Below are 14,029 nucleotides of genomic sequence, written 5' to 3' on the forward strand. Positions count from 1 at the left end.
TCATCCAGAGGTAGCATTGATCGGCTTCAGTTAGCATCAGTAGCGAAGGAATCGCTCGATCGGGTTCAGTTAACAGCCATCAATCGATCGCTCAGGTTCAGTAACGTGACGCGTAGCCTGCAGTGCAATTGCTCGGGTTCAGTAGGCGAACGCCTCGCTCGGGTTCAGTTAGAGCCCAACGCCTCGCACACACGCGTGTGCGTGTACAAGAGAAACGCGCAAACCTCCATGCATCGCTCGGCCCCGGTCACCCACCATAACCGGGAACACCCCGACATTTTCCTCGCCCTCGCTTCTACCATGGTTTTTTTCCGTCATGGACGGCCCAAATAATGTCATACAGCTGCGTCTCCGGCCCGCCCAGGACGAAAAGCCCATTTTCTGTCATGATTTTTTGTCATAGAAGTAGGACCCCACCACATCTATGATGATACCAGGTTTTTTCACAATTATCGTCATAGAAGTGTCATAAGTATGACAGAAAAAAAATTTGTTCGGCCCAAAATGTCATGGATGTGTCCTTTTTTAGTGTACTTTAGAGACATGCATGCCCATGACACGTTCAGGTGGATTTGGAAATCAAGGGCCACTATGAAAATCAAAGTCTTCGATTGGCTTCTACTGGTTGACTGGTTAAACACTCGAAATATGCTTAAAAGAAGGCACTATAATATCGGAGAGGGTCATGGGTGTCTTCTATGTGACTCAACCGATGAGGAAACGTTGGAACATCTATTTTTGAGTGTCAATTCAGTACTCAATGCTGGGCCGCCCTCCACATTTCCTGGACAAGGGGGCGACAACATTTCAAAGAATATCAGAGGCCAAACTTAGTTGGAACCGACCCCTCTTCATGGAAACTTTTCTGCTCGCGGCTTGGAGTATTTGGAAGGAGAGGAATAACAAGCACTTCAGGAAAATTGTCCCCTCAAAGGAATCATGTGGCTTAGAAGATTCAAGGAAGATTTCTCCCTCCTCACTCATAGGGTGAAGGAGAAGCATAAAAACTCTATCCCCTCTATCTTAGCCTCAATAGTATAGTCCTCTTTCTCACCCCACCTCATGGGGATGTAAAAACTCTCTGTAAATTATGACTCATTCTTTAGTTTAATTCACAGTAGGAGGTTCTCCTACCGTTCAAGGTTCAAAAAAGAAAACTCAAATGATAGTTATATCTTTAACCAGTTGGGCTGAGAGAAAATCAGGAGTTTCTGACGCCGCCTCTTCAGCGGCGTCTGCAGACATCCCCTTGGCTGTCTGAGCTCCCACTTCATCCATTCCATCGCTCAGTCCTTTCTTCTGTTTTTTTTCTTCTGGTTTGATTGCTGATGCGCGTTCATTACCAATTCCTGAGGATGACTTGTGTTCCTCGCGGTAATTAGTCTCGGACGCCACATGCGATTCTCTCATGTGTGGTATATCATGATTGGTGGCGTTCCCTGTGCCGGGTTATCCTGGAAACGCCACATATATTCATGTATTATCGTATGCCTCTCAGTTTAGTTTTCTCTTCTATTCTTGTGTTATTTCTTTAATCTTTGATACGAAGATATGGTAGATTGCACAATCATTTGATCATTTGTTTTTTTTTCGAGCTGATTAATATGGGCGTGCATGATGAGATCACAAGTAAAAATACAGTTATCCCTGTCTTACTTCCTCGGAAGGGTGCTGAGAATACTTCGAATCTGACACGATTACTGTGCACTATCCGTTTCCTACTTTTCATTGTCTAAGATGTTGGCCGGTGATGACTTGTATTGGTTGCTGAACAGGACTCTGTCGACATTTTGCATGAACTAGGATGGTCCGAGGCTCCATTCATCAAAGGTTGTCATAACTAGCAGTTATTTGTCTAAATTGCACTGATATGGTTAAATAAGTCATTCTTATTGGACGGTATCCCTAGCATCTGTGTTTGTGACATATTTGTATCCCGTGAGTCTTTTTTGTGTTGGAGATGATTGGTTTTTTGTGCTAAGCTATCGCCGGCAATGAGGAACAAAACTTGTGCCGGAGGCAGATGTGCCGATGTCGGTGACACAACCCTCTAAGAAGTTCTGAGCCCCTCCGTTATTTTCTGGATGTTTATTTCTCTGATTATTGATATGTTGGATTTGTTTTGAGGATCGGTTGATTTCGATGCGAGGTGATGATGTTATGTATGATAGTCTGTCAATCCCCTGATGTCACAAGGTGAAGACACGCATACATCCCGACAGGCTCTGATCGCATCTCAGTCCCACTTTCTGATTCCCTCCAATGTGCTTTTTGTAGTGCATTTCATCAATCCAATAATAAATGCTCCATCGTGTTTCAGCGGGTAAAGGCTTTGCCGAGAAGGAAATAATGTTTTGATCACATTCGATAAACAAATATTGGGACTGTCAAAACCAATCTGAACAGCTTGCATTCCAGTATCAGAAGGATTACTGACAATGTTTGTGGGTACAAATTGGCTTAGGCGTCTTTTTAGTTGTTGTGGAATTGCGCCGAAATTTGTACGATAGTTTATCTATTACATTGGTTGCCATGGTGAACATGAACCATGCTTGTCTCCAATGAATCGTCTGTGTGCCTTTTTGTCTTCAATAAAAAACATCACACTGGATCACATGCAAAATTGACTGTTTCAACTCTCAGAGCATGCTTGGATACGTTTTAGTCCCATGACTAAAAGTAGTGGGACTAAAACTTGCTAGTCTCACCCATGCTTGGATCCAAATACTAAAGAGACTAAAATCTAGTTATTGAGCATTTATTATCCTCCAAACCCTCCAATCCAGAACTAAGGAGAGGAATTAAATGAGGAGAGAGAGAGCTAATACATATTTTAGTAGGTTTCCCATGACTAAAAGATTTTAGCCTCAAGACTAGTCCTAGCCTCTCTTTAGTCAGGGGTGCTTGAAACTTTAGCCTCTAAAAGAGACTATTTTTAGTCAGACTAAAAATAGTCCCTTGTATCCAAGCACCCTCTCACTACTCCTAGCTTTCTCTTAATCCAAGAATAGCCAACTTGCTCGGATGCACAGCGAGATTTCTGTTTTAGAGCAGTATAATTGCTTCGTATGGTAGGGCCTACTTGTCAATGACCCGTTATTAGTCTTGTTTGTGCTATCTGTGCATTACATGGTTATGCCTAGCCTACATGTTGGAATTACTGTCAGATTTTGAAGTGGCAAAAATTTATGTGGCTTTATGAGGTTTTAACAACTAAAAACAATTTTCTCATACCTGCAAGTGTTCCTTCACATGACTTTTGTTAGTTTGTCTTGGTTGGAATCCCCATGTCAGTCCCTTCCTACAATGTGTGCGATTTTCTGTGGGTCTTTGAGGGATTCTCTCTGACTTAGCTTGTTCTTGTAGTACTCCCTCCATTCCTAAATATAAGTCTTTTTAGAGATTTCACTACAAACTACATACGGATGTATATATACATATTTTAGAGTGTAGATTAACTCAGTTTGCTCACTATGTAGTCCATAGTGGAATCTCTAAAAAGACTTCTATTTAGGAGCGGAGGGAGTATTTATTAAAATTAGGATCTGTCTATAACACATCTAGATGTTTCCTAGTTATTGCACATCTAAGTAACTCAAAGCAAGAATAAAATAAAATAGGAAGGGAGAAAATAAAATATCACATGATTCTTCACCTAAAATCAATGGCATGGAATTTAGATGTGCTATACTTATGGCACATCTAGATGTGCTTTAGCAAAACCATTAGAATTAATCTAACTGTCCCTAATGGTCCTTCTTTGGTAGCTACAAGCATATTGGGCCATTAAACAGTTTCCTGGCACTGATCGGATCCTGGGACTTAATGCCTCTCTGATATATTTGTAGATGTTTTGCTGCTGGGAAATTTATGGCAGTGATGATAAATTTAAGGCTTGTTTCTCAAAACATTTTTTGTTTCGCCTAAGAGCTTTTACCTTGCCAGGCTTGAGAGCTGATGCTGCTTATTCCTTCCTTGCATTATGCGTCCATGCTGTCATTCCATAACTCTGAGGACAAATTTATCAGATTTTGAGTGTTAGTTCATGTTGAACAACACTTTTTGTGCAGAATCATGTGACTCGGTCTCCTTGATGATCCAATCCCTCTGTTATATTTCACCGGGCTTGAATTTTCCAAAAGGGCTATACTTTATGGAATCTGCTTTGCCTACTGTAATTGCCCGTTCTTATCGTTGTATGTTTGATGGTTTTAAGTTCCTTTTCTCTTAAGGTCAGTCAGTTCTGCGAGTCCAGTGATGGCACATCTTTGAGAACTGAGTTTACTTAGTTAATGAACATCATAAGCATAATCCCTGAGGACCGCCGATTCGATCTTCTATTGTTCCTGGTCTACCCATGATCTTCTATTGTTCCTTGATGTTCTTTCTTCACTTTTGTTGTACTATCCTTTTGCTTGATGTAGATGTATTTGTCTAGAATGCATTCTCTGATAGCTCGACCATCATTCACCATGGTACTTTCCTTGTTCTGAAATTCTCTATTTGGAAGAAGTGGAGACCTGAACTGAGGATAGTCAGTTTAATTTTTTTTCCTAGGGTGTTTTCTTTCATATGGATCGAAGAGTGTTGTTCTTTTTTTTCTTCTCTATTTGTGTTTTGCTATTTGGCAGCCTTCTCTGAAAAATACCAATCTGTTGATACAAATATACAAATGTTCTGAGGTTGCTCTTGGGAAATTTACTTGTTTTTTACTATCTTGTTCTCTGGAGGCAACCTAAACACTTTCCAATGATGACCAAACTAAATACTTTCGTTCTTCTGATGCGCCACCTCATGGCGTGGTGCGGAAGCAATTTGGAGACCTGAACTGAGGAAATTCTTTATTATGTCTTCTTTCCGTCCCAAAACAATGTTGTTTATATCATGTTTTCCTCTTATAGTTGGCAACGCGAAAATGTTGTGTTTATTATATCAAATCGTGTTGTGTTACCTGTCTTCTGGCACATTTATTAACACAAGAATATAAGAATATGTCCATATTTTGCCTGGTCTATGATTTTATTTTTGTTTTTTAATACTTCCAAAATTCTTTAGATATGTAGTCTGATATTCTGTTTGTTCTTGATTCTGTTATTTACCATGTATATTTTCTTTTGTGTATCATCGAGTAAAATATGGCTGGACAGTGATGAAATACACAAACAAAACACACCATCTTTCGGGACTGATTGGTGCACTCTGTGTGCCATGCTGTGGAAATGTGTGATTCTGATGTCCACCTACCATATTTTCTCCAAAATACAACTTTTATGTTCTGTGATTCTGATGTGGTATATGTTCAAATTTTAGAGATTGATATGCCCATTGACGCCTTTCTTGGTATTTTGATTTTGACAACCATGATGAGCCAATTTTACAGTTACAGACCTGTGATGACTCCTGTGGAAATGATCACATGGTCAAAGAACATCTAAGGGACTGAGTTGTCTTTGTATTTTGGATCTTTGCTGTCAGTAGTTTATTTGTTGCTGCATTATTTTTTCGTATGCTTCTCTTCATCATATTTGTGCCTTTTAAACTTATCCATATGGTTCTTGGACAATGAGAAAATGTTAGGCAGAAAGCAAATGTTCCTCTCGCTATCCAGTGTGGAATTTCTTGTGATGTGATTGGACGTTGCTATCTCTTTTGATGAATTTGATTGGACTTTGTATCGTTTTCCAATTCGAACAACCTGAACAGATATAAATTAGAATGACAATCATACAAGCGTTTGACAAAAGCACTCTATCCAGAGAATGGACTACGTGGTGGTGGAGGAAGGTCCAAAGGAAAGAGATGGTTTACTTACCACCATTTGTTGTTGCTCTAGAGTCAAATGGTCTAATCAAAATATCCCGTTGCAGATGTTTTTCTTAAAAAAATTGAGCCGTACTGCTGGCAACTGATGATTAGATAGCATTAATGTGCTCTATTTGTCTGTCTCTTCTTTTATCCCCTTGAATTTATTTATCTTCCTGTGCAAACCAAGGGTGGCAAATGATGTGAAATATGCTATGCTATACACTGAATCTTTGATATGTTTACAAAACTCCGCTTATTATCTGACGCCACCCATGAGTTTGAACTTTCAACCCAGTTTTTGAAGAGCTTAGCTGCGTAATTTTTGTACAATGCCATGACGCTGGTAGTATCGTGTTTTCTTGATGCTTTATTATGAATGTTCCACCGGGTTTGATGGTTTTCTCATTGATCTGATGTTTAAAATTGTCCAATGATGATCAAACTAAATACTTTCGTTCTTCTGATGTGCCATCTGATGGCTCGGTGCCGAAGCAATTTGGAGACCTGAACTGCGGATATATTTGATCATATTGTTCATCCCCCAGAACTGGATTTTGTGCTTTTTATGCTTGATTACTGAACAAAAGTTTTATGTTTGTTGCTTCACAACTGGAAGAATGGCCTGTTGTTAACAGTTTGGTCATCCTGTAGAGAGAAGCATAGATGAACGAAAACACCAGCCAGCATTAAACAACACGGTGCTTTATCAAACTGCGTCGTGTTACCTGTCTTCTGGCACATTTTGTAACATTAGAAAATGTCCAAATTTCCGGTGATGTTTTATTTCCGAGCTTCTTATAGTTTGGGTGGATATGCTATGTCTAAACATTGGCTTCCAACATTTAGATGGAAGTGAGGATCCTTTCCCCAGCTGATCGACTATGATTATATTGTGCGCAAATGTAATCCTTTATCAGAGGATTCCAAGCCATAAATCTGATCCATCTCACCGAACATTCTCTAGCCCTCTTTTTCTGTTGTATTTTTCCTTTGTTTATCTGTTCTGATTTGTAAACTTAATGGTAGTGAGGATTCCCTGAATGATGGATTACACTATGCGCAGCTGTAATCCCATAGGATCCATCTTTGTTTATGTTTGCCACCCTGTTTTTTTTCGTTTATCGGAAATTGAATATTGAATGGATGTGAGGATCCTTTCCCCAAATGATCGACTATGATTATACTGTGCGCACATGTAATCCTCATTAGAGGGTTCCAAGCCAGAAATCTGATCCATAAATTTCTGCTTACATAGTCCTATTTGTGTATTTTGCTTTTGTGTTATTTTGTGCAATATGTTTTGAGGGTTAGTCGTTCAACATCTGATTTTACTTAGAATGGAGATGTTTCTAGCAAATGAGGACTCTTCTGCTTATTCTCACACACTTGATGTTTCAAAATTCCGCTTTTTAAAATTGAAGCTCAGCCTGTCAGAAATCCATAGCCCACTGAATCTTAGTAGTGACTAGTGACTCTTCCTCTTGTGTGATGTTTTTTGATGGGCTGGTCAAATGGTGCTAAAACAAGATATTCCTGGGATTTTCTTTGAGGAATACAAAATCGAGCTTTTTAAAACTGATGGTTGGCCTGTGAGCCTGTCTAATGTTTTCTTTCTTCTATACACTTGTCCCTTCTAGTAGCCAATGCTAGAGATGTATTCTAAGTTTAGTCCTCGTGGTTATTCTGATTCATATGACGTTTTGAAATCGAGCTTTTTATAATAGATGAACCGACCAGTATCAAACTTTATTTACCTTGCAGTATTGGCTGCTGATACGTGTTGATACGTGCTCAGCTGAAGATCTTCCTCCCCAAGCTGACACTGCTGCCTCGTCTTCCCCAGCACTGAAAGAGGTTCAGTTGAAGGTTCTTGCCTTCTGTTAGCTATTGCAGCAGATTTGTGAGTTGTAGAGAAATTGAGGCACCGTCATTTACCATAGGTTTTAACTTGTAAGTTCATATCCCCCCTGCAGAGTGTTAAAAAACATGTAAATTTAAATACTAGTTTTGAATTCAGTTTGTTCAGTGAAAGATCAATGTATTTCGTGTGCATTGGCCATCTTGCAATGCTGGCATTTTGCTGTGGGATCTTTGTCTGGTGATTGATCAGGGTACAACACTTAGATTATCATGTTGTTGTGCAGAGGAAACAGAGTAAAGAAAATCCAAGTTTTGCATGGTTTGATGTTGCTTCAAATTTGGGCTGGTACAAATCTTTCCTCACAGAGAAACAAAGAGCATTCATGCATGCATCTTACTCCACCCCAAATCCCAAAACGACGCACGTTTAGTCAGGGCAACCTTGCTGAGAATGCTTTCCAGGAGAGACTCAGGATCTGCCGTGTCTTCTAATTTCTCTGTTTCTCTCTGGATATTGGGTGAATCTGCATGTCAAGCAAAGATTACAGATTGATAGTAAATGGATCAAATTTGTGATTAAATGTGTCAAACACCTAGATCTACTAGATTGTTACAAATCATTCTGCACAGAGAAACAATTCATGCATGCATCTTGCTACACCCCAAATCCCGTCAGATATTACACTTCTGCTGGGTTTGGAACAACTCTCAGGTGTACACTTCTGTAACTGCGTACCGCTCCCAACTCATTGGTTCTGTCGCCCTCTTCAGATTTGACAAGCCTAGGTCGAGCTTGGCGGTGCGTGGAATTCCCCAAAATGGCGCCTGCAACCTCTGTGACCAATGCCCTCGCGCTATCTCTGTCTGGCTACTTGTTGCAGATTGGTCTGATAATCCAGCTGCACCTACCACTCACGCACAAGAGGCTATCTCTATCAGAGAGTGGTGGAATGAGATGAACGCACTTGCATCATGGACAGAAAGGTTGTTGCTGCACAAATCTACGCCTACGCAGCCAACTCTAGCCGATCCCTTAAAAATAGAGAAGGAAAACAGACAGAGTAAACTTTAATGAACTATATTTACTCCGCTAAATTTTGTCGGTTCTAGCCGATCTCCTATATTTAACAGAGTAAAAATCAAATTTAAAATATAAATGAACAAAGATTCGATAAACCGCCGAAGCATAGTCTAATTTGACACATAATTTACATCTTAAACCACCGAAGCATAGTCTCAAACCTCAATCTTCGGACTTGTAGAGGGCGAGCTACTCCACCCGCGAAATCCCACCACCCACGGGGTCCGGCCCTGTGCCACCGTCGCCACAGTCAGGGAAGATCCTCGTCGGCGCCGCCGTCCTCCTTGCCGCTTGAGACGTCGATGACCACCCCCCCTCCCCCCTCCGTTGCGCGTTCCCTGAAGATCTTGTGCTCCGCCTCCACGAGCTCGGGTACTGGCGGCGAAGGTCCGCCATGTACTCCTCGTTGACGGCTCTGCCGTGATCCGCTCCCTCGCCTCCCGGTCCTCCCTATCCAGCAACGCACTCACTAGCCCTGGCGGCGGCCCCTTGCCCCACGAGAACTTGAGTCGAGGACGCGCCAGCGGTTCGCTCGTGGCGGCGCGGATCCGCGCTGCGGATGGGTGTCGGGGACCGGCGGCCATGGGATCCGGCCATTGGGGAGGAGGGAGGAGGAGAGGCATATGAGGGTGGTGGTATTTACTCCGCCGATTAGCGGTGGAGTTAATATAGACGCCGGATAAGTGGTGGAGAAAAAATTATTCTTTATGGGTTTTAGGGGTTCGGCTAGGTCCTGATTAGAGGAGTAAAATCAGATTTTTTTTTCTCCTCTAACTGGTTATAGGGGATAGGCTAGAGTTTGCCTAAGCAATAAATTAGGAGCGGTTAATTCAAGAGATCAAATGCAATTGCTGTCACTTAAATTTGGGCCGTTGGATTTGGTGGAAGCCAAATGGACTCTTCGATACGATTAAATTCATTAGATCGTAGGGCGCTGGTTGTCTTGTGTACACTAAATTTAATGGCTTAATAGAATTACAACCGGCGCTTTTATAAACAATAATAAGTATAAATGTAAATGTAAATGAATAATACAGAAATATACTATTTTTTAACATAAATTGAGTGGGGGATGACAGCCGTGAGATTGAAATTGGATGGCTGATACTGGGGGGATGACAGCCGTGAGATTGAACTTGGATGGCTGATATCGCTGCTACCAACGAGAGTGCAGAGGACATGGAGATAGCAAACTTGGCAAACTTGGCAACAGGGAGAATCACAGACAAACCGTAATCGCCAAGGAAGACAACCGCCACCGGTCTCAACATATATATAGGGATAGGGCATAGTACATAGCAACGCAGGTCCGCAGGCAGGGAAGCAACATACGGAGTAGCACACAACTTCTTCAGGATCGTCTTCTCCAACTCCGGCAGCGGCGGGTACGTATCTCTTCCTACTTACCCCACTCCTCTCCTTGTACTCACATTCACATATGCATATGCTCTCCGATAGACTAGCTGGTATTCTGGGCGAGCAGAGAGAGCATGCCAAACTCGTGCACACCGAGTTGGACTTGGAGTGAATCTGATGATATTCAGTTTGGGTTTAGAAAAAGAACCGAATCACTTTCATGGTGATTAATCTGATGGACATGTGGTAATCTATTGTGTTTTGCTTTGTTATGACATTTTTACTCCCCGTAGCGAGTGCTCCAAATCATTCAGTTTCTTGCAAACTTTGCAGGGATGAAGAAATCAGTGTGTTCAAATTTGTTTTTTTTTTTACGAAAAACAATCAGTGTGTTCAAATTTGTTTTTTTTTACGAAAAACAATCAGTGTGTTCATTTATTTATTTCGGGTTTTTTTTGCGAAAACAATCAGTGTGCTCATTGAGTATCCGTAATTAATCCCAGATTCGTAACTTGAAAAATCAAATCTCAATCGATGAAAAAGAAATCAGTGTGCTCATTGATCACGTGTATCCATAATTAATTCCGGATTCGCAATCTAAAAAGTCAAAATCTCAATTGATGATGAAGAAATAAGTGTGTCCATTGATCATGCATTCATGCATGTGTATCCAGAATAAATTCCAACCTCTCAACTGATTGATGCCTGCAGGTGGTTGAAGGCAGCCCCCCTTCTCAACCGAATCGTGTGCTCTCCATCAAACAAGGCCTCTCAAGATGTTCATCGTAGAAGATAAGGGCAGTGCCATTGCTCTCATGTGCGCCGCCCTCCTCTTCTTGGGCACATGGCCAGCATTGCTCACCCTCTTGGAGCGCAGGGGCCGGCTACCACAACACACGTACCTTGATTACTCGATCACGAACCTCCTCGCCGCAGTCCTCATCGCGCTCACCTTGGGCCAGCTTGGGGAGAGCAAGCAAGACATGCCCAATTTCTTCACCCAGCTCAGTCAGGTTAGCTTAGCTGTCTATAAATAATCATTCATTTATTTATTTATGCAACAACTTCCTGATGATACAGATAATTTTTCATTCGGTTTGCTGACTCTGAATGTTTTTTATGAAGGATAACTGGCCTTCGGTGCTGTTTGCAATGGCAGGGGGCCTTGTGCTCAGTATTGGGAACCTTTCTACACAATATGCTTGGGCATATGTGGGTCTCTCAGTTACTGAGGTTATCTGCGCAAGCATGGTTGTTGTAATAGGTAAGTTTGTGAACAGACTTGAAGATATGAGTACAGCTGGTATCTGAAAAAGAACATTTACGGTTAACTAAACCGATGCACCAATTTATCTGCGCAATCATCCTGTATCCTCAAAGAATTCCGCTCATTTTTAACGCGTGTTGTATTTTCAGGCACAACACTGAATTATTTCCTGGACAACCGCATCAACAGGGCAGATATTCTTTTCACTGGAGTGGCTTGCTTCCTGCATGCATTAGGCGTCAATCTTTGGTAAACCATTTTACGTCTTTATGGTTGCTTCTCTGACCATTATTATAATGTCTAATTCAACAGGACAAATGGAGGTATGGAGCCAAGCAAACAAGGTATACATGATGCACTAGAGGTGGACATAGAGAATGGAGCTTGTGCAGAAGAGGTCACCAGAGCTGAAGCAGGAACTGCAGAGTACCTGATTGAGCTCGAAGGCCGGCGTTCGGTTAAGGTAAAATCGTACTAATTCTGTCACAAGTCATTTTATTTCAGAGAGCAAAAAAAATCAGATAGTATTGGATGGATTTTTGCAACACCAATGAAGTGAAGTGAAGTGATCTAATCAAACTTGTTCATCATTTTCCAGGTGTTTGGATCGAGCACCCTCAAGGGGCTTGGGCTAGTTTTCTTTGCCGGGGTGTGCCTCTCGCTCTTCTCCCCAGCACTCAACCTCGCCACCAATGACCAGTGGCACACCCTGAAAGACGGCGTCCCGCATCTGGTTGTGTACACCGCCTTCTTCTACTTCTTCATGTCGTGTTTTGTCATCGGTGTCGGGCTCAACATCTTGTTCCTCTACCGCCCGATGGCCGGCGTGCCAAAGTCATCCTTCAAGGCCTATCTGAGTGACTGGGAAGGCAGGCAGTGGGCTCTCCTCGCCGGCTTGCTTTGTGGCTTCGGCAATGGCTTCCAGTTCATGGGTGGTCAGGCTGCTGGTTATGCTGCTGCTGATGCTGTTGAGGTTTGTTTGTTCAATCAATGTCTACTCCTTTCTTATATGCACATGCTCGCATCCAGCATCGTAAAAAAAGCATGTTTACATTCTGTATATGATTCAAGATGTTAAAATTATTATCTAAGAATACTATCCTGTGGTAGATAATAGTTTTAACTTTTAAATAAGATGCTAGCAACTTACAAGAAGGATGTTCAGAGAGAAGAGGGCACTATGAATATGAATCTAACTGTTTCTGCATTGCTGTTCAACATCAGGCATTGCCACTTGTGAGCACATTCTGGGGCATCGTGCTGTTCGGGGAGTACCGCAAGTCGTCGAAGAAAACGTACACTCTCCTCGTGTTGATGCTGCTCATGTTCGTCGCGGCTGTAGCAACGCTCATGGCTTCAGCAGGTCGCAGGGCCACAAAGTGATCATTCTGGGGCATCTTGCTATTCTGGATCATGGAATAGCGAAAGTTCGCTCTGCTCGTCGAGTTCATGCTGCTAATGTTGGCCGCCGGCTGTGGGCCTGTGGTCAAAGCCGGACAAAGTGATCGGCTGTCCCATACTTTCATCTCTTCTTCTAGTTTGGGACTCCTCCTGCCACAAGGCATAGGAATGATTGGATGAAGTAAGAATGGAAGGCAAGTGACATTGATCCAACTGGGAAGCAGGCCATGCCATGACAAAGTAGATTTTATTCCTGATGTTTTGGTCTGAATGGAGTCGTTAGATGTAGCCGTACATAATCTGAAACAAGAGATCTTGTGGTTGAAAGAGAGTTTGTAGGAATTTCGGAGGATCGGAATCATAGAAAATACTTTCTGGGATCCATTTTGTATTGCAAAATTCCAATGAGTCCAACTTGATGGAAACTCTTGTATCAAATGTTTTGTCTTTTCAGTTATTATATAAGATTTCGTCCTCTTCACATCAAGCAAGATGAAATCATTTTGAGTGAAAAAAAATTCTCCAGGGAAAATGGTTGTGATTGAAAGTCTTGTTAATAAGGGTAATGCAATGAAATATACTCCCTCCGTCCAAAAATTTTTATCTTAGATTTGTCTAGATATGGATGTATCTAATACTAAAACGTGACTTGATACATCCGTATTCAGACAAATCTAAGACAAGAATTTTTGGGACGGAGGGAGTGGTTTATTTGCAGCAAATACAAATGCTCAGAAAAATACGCCTCCATCATCTAGCGATAATGTTGTGTAGAAAACCCTAATCTAACTTTACCTATTTCACGGGGGGCCCTATGTCGTTGAACTTTTGTCTTAACCAGACCAATCAACCTGTGGTTGCACCTACATGCTCTAGTTTTATTATGAGTGCTTCCAATTTGTCACAACACCCTTTAGTCTTCTATTGAATTATGATTGGGCGCCCACACCACAAGGTGCACCCTAGCTAGTACACATGTTGCTCATATGCTATCACCAAGCATCTTTGTCTACCTCGGACCCAATTTTAGCCAAATTAAGGGGGATTTGCATAAGATGTTTGAAGAAATTTCGAAAACAAGCTAAAAGTAAGGAGCCATGTGTAAAAAAGCTTCATGTTGAACGCTTCAATGCAGTTTTGTACCTTCAAGGTTATAAAGTTCCTGATTTTACTGAATTTAGTGGTAATGGTATGAAAATAACTTGGAAACACATTAGTCAAGCACAGTTGGGTGCAACAGGTTTCATTAATGAATAGAA

General features: G+C 41.7%; 1 long non-coding RNA gene, 12 other non-coding genes and 5 pseudogenes across 15 annotated transcripts in view; 17 read left to right on the top strand and 1 right to left on the bottom strand.

Moving 5' to 3' along the window:
- The window catches only part of LOC119298932, a 14,734-nt gene extending 5,365 nt beyond the window's left edge, over positions 1-9,369 (bottom strand). Inside the window, exons 1-3 of one of the 3 annotated variants that reach the window (XR_005146034.1) lie at positions 8,908-9,369; positions 7,560-8,189; positions 3,736-4,009 (exon numbers count right to left, since the gene is read on the bottom strand). This is a non-coding gene — a long non-coding RNA (uncharacterized LOC119298932). Of the gene's footprint in view, positions 1-3,735; positions 4,010-7,559; positions 8,190-8,214; positions 8,698-8,907 lie in introns of those variants that run through there. The other 2 variants (XR_005146035.1, XR_005146033.1) reach the window with 2 other exon arrangements.
- On the top strand, positions 1,342-1,475 carry LOC119304707. The gene has a single exon (XR_005148424.1). It is a non-coding gene; the product is annotated as a small nucleolar RNA snoR80 (small nucleolar RNA).
- Positions 1,607-1,699, top strand: LOC119304571. The gene has a single exon (XR_005148358.1). It is a non-coding gene; the product is annotated as a small nucleolar RNA R38 (small nucleolar RNA).
- Positions 1,744-1,816, top strand: LOC119304697. The gene has a single exon (XR_005148417.1). It is a non-coding gene; the product is annotated as a small nucleolar RNA snoR20a (small nucleolar RNA).
- Positions 1,990-2,068, top strand: LOC119304689. The gene has a single exon (XR_005148410.1). It is a non-coding gene; the product is annotated as a small nucleolar RNA U61 (small nucleolar RNA).
- On the top strand, positions 2,145-2,233 carry LOC119304713. Its single transcript, XR_005148431.1, has one exon. It is a non-coding gene; the product is annotated as a small nucleolar RNA snoR14 (small nucleolar RNA).
- On the top strand, positions 4,251-4,322 carry LOC119304554. The gene has a single exon (XR_005148353.1). It is a non-coding gene; the product is annotated as a small nucleolar RNA R66 (small nucleolar RNA).
- On the top strand, positions 4,459-4,533 carry LOC119304549 (annotated as a pseudogene).
- LOC119304544 lies at positions 4,743-4,838 on the top strand (annotated as a pseudogene).
- LOC119304493 lies at positions 5,142-5,238 on the top strand. Its single transcript, XR_005148309.1, has one exon. It is a non-coding gene; the product is annotated as a small nucleolar RNA SNORD96 family (small nucleolar RNA).
- On the top strand, positions 5,354-5,449 carry LOC119304485 (annotated as a pseudogene).
- Positions 5,993-6,076, top strand: LOC119304575. The gene has a single exon (XR_005148361.1). It is a non-coding gene; the product is annotated as a small nucleolar RNA R16 (small nucleolar RNA).
- Positions 6,229-6,324, top strand: LOC119304546 (annotated as a pseudogene).
- LOC119304744 lies at positions 6,403-6,548 on the top strand. The gene has a single exon (XR_005148456.1). It is a non-coding gene; the product is annotated as a small nucleolar RNA snoR137 (small nucleolar RNA).
- Positions 6,652-6,750, top strand: LOC119304533. The gene has a single exon (XR_005148346.1). It is a non-coding gene; the product is annotated as a small nucleolar RNA Z103 (small nucleolar RNA).
- On the top strand, positions 6,945-7,042 carry LOC119304531. Its single transcript, XR_005148344.1, has one exon. It is a non-coding gene; the product is annotated as a small nucleolar RNA Z103 (small nucleolar RNA).
- Positions 7,312-7,389, top strand: LOC119304479. The gene has a single exon (XR_005148299.1). It is a non-coding gene; the product is annotated as a small nucleolar RNA SNORD36 (small nucleolar RNA).
- Positions 9,370-10,062: 693 nt separating the features above from the next.
- On the top strand, positions 10,063-13,186 carry LOC119298931 (annotated as a pseudogene).
- Positions 13,187-14,029: the final 843 nt, after the last annotated feature.

Source organism: Triticum dicoccoides, chromosome 5A, assembly GCF_002162155.2.
Source record: "Triticum dicoccoides isolate Atlit2015 ecotype Zavitan chromosome 5A, WEW_v2.0, whole genome shotgun sequence".
Classification (NCBI taxonomy): domain Eukaryota; kingdom Viridiplantae; phylum Streptophyta; class Magnoliopsida; order Poales; family Poaceae; genus Triticum; species Triticum dicoccoides.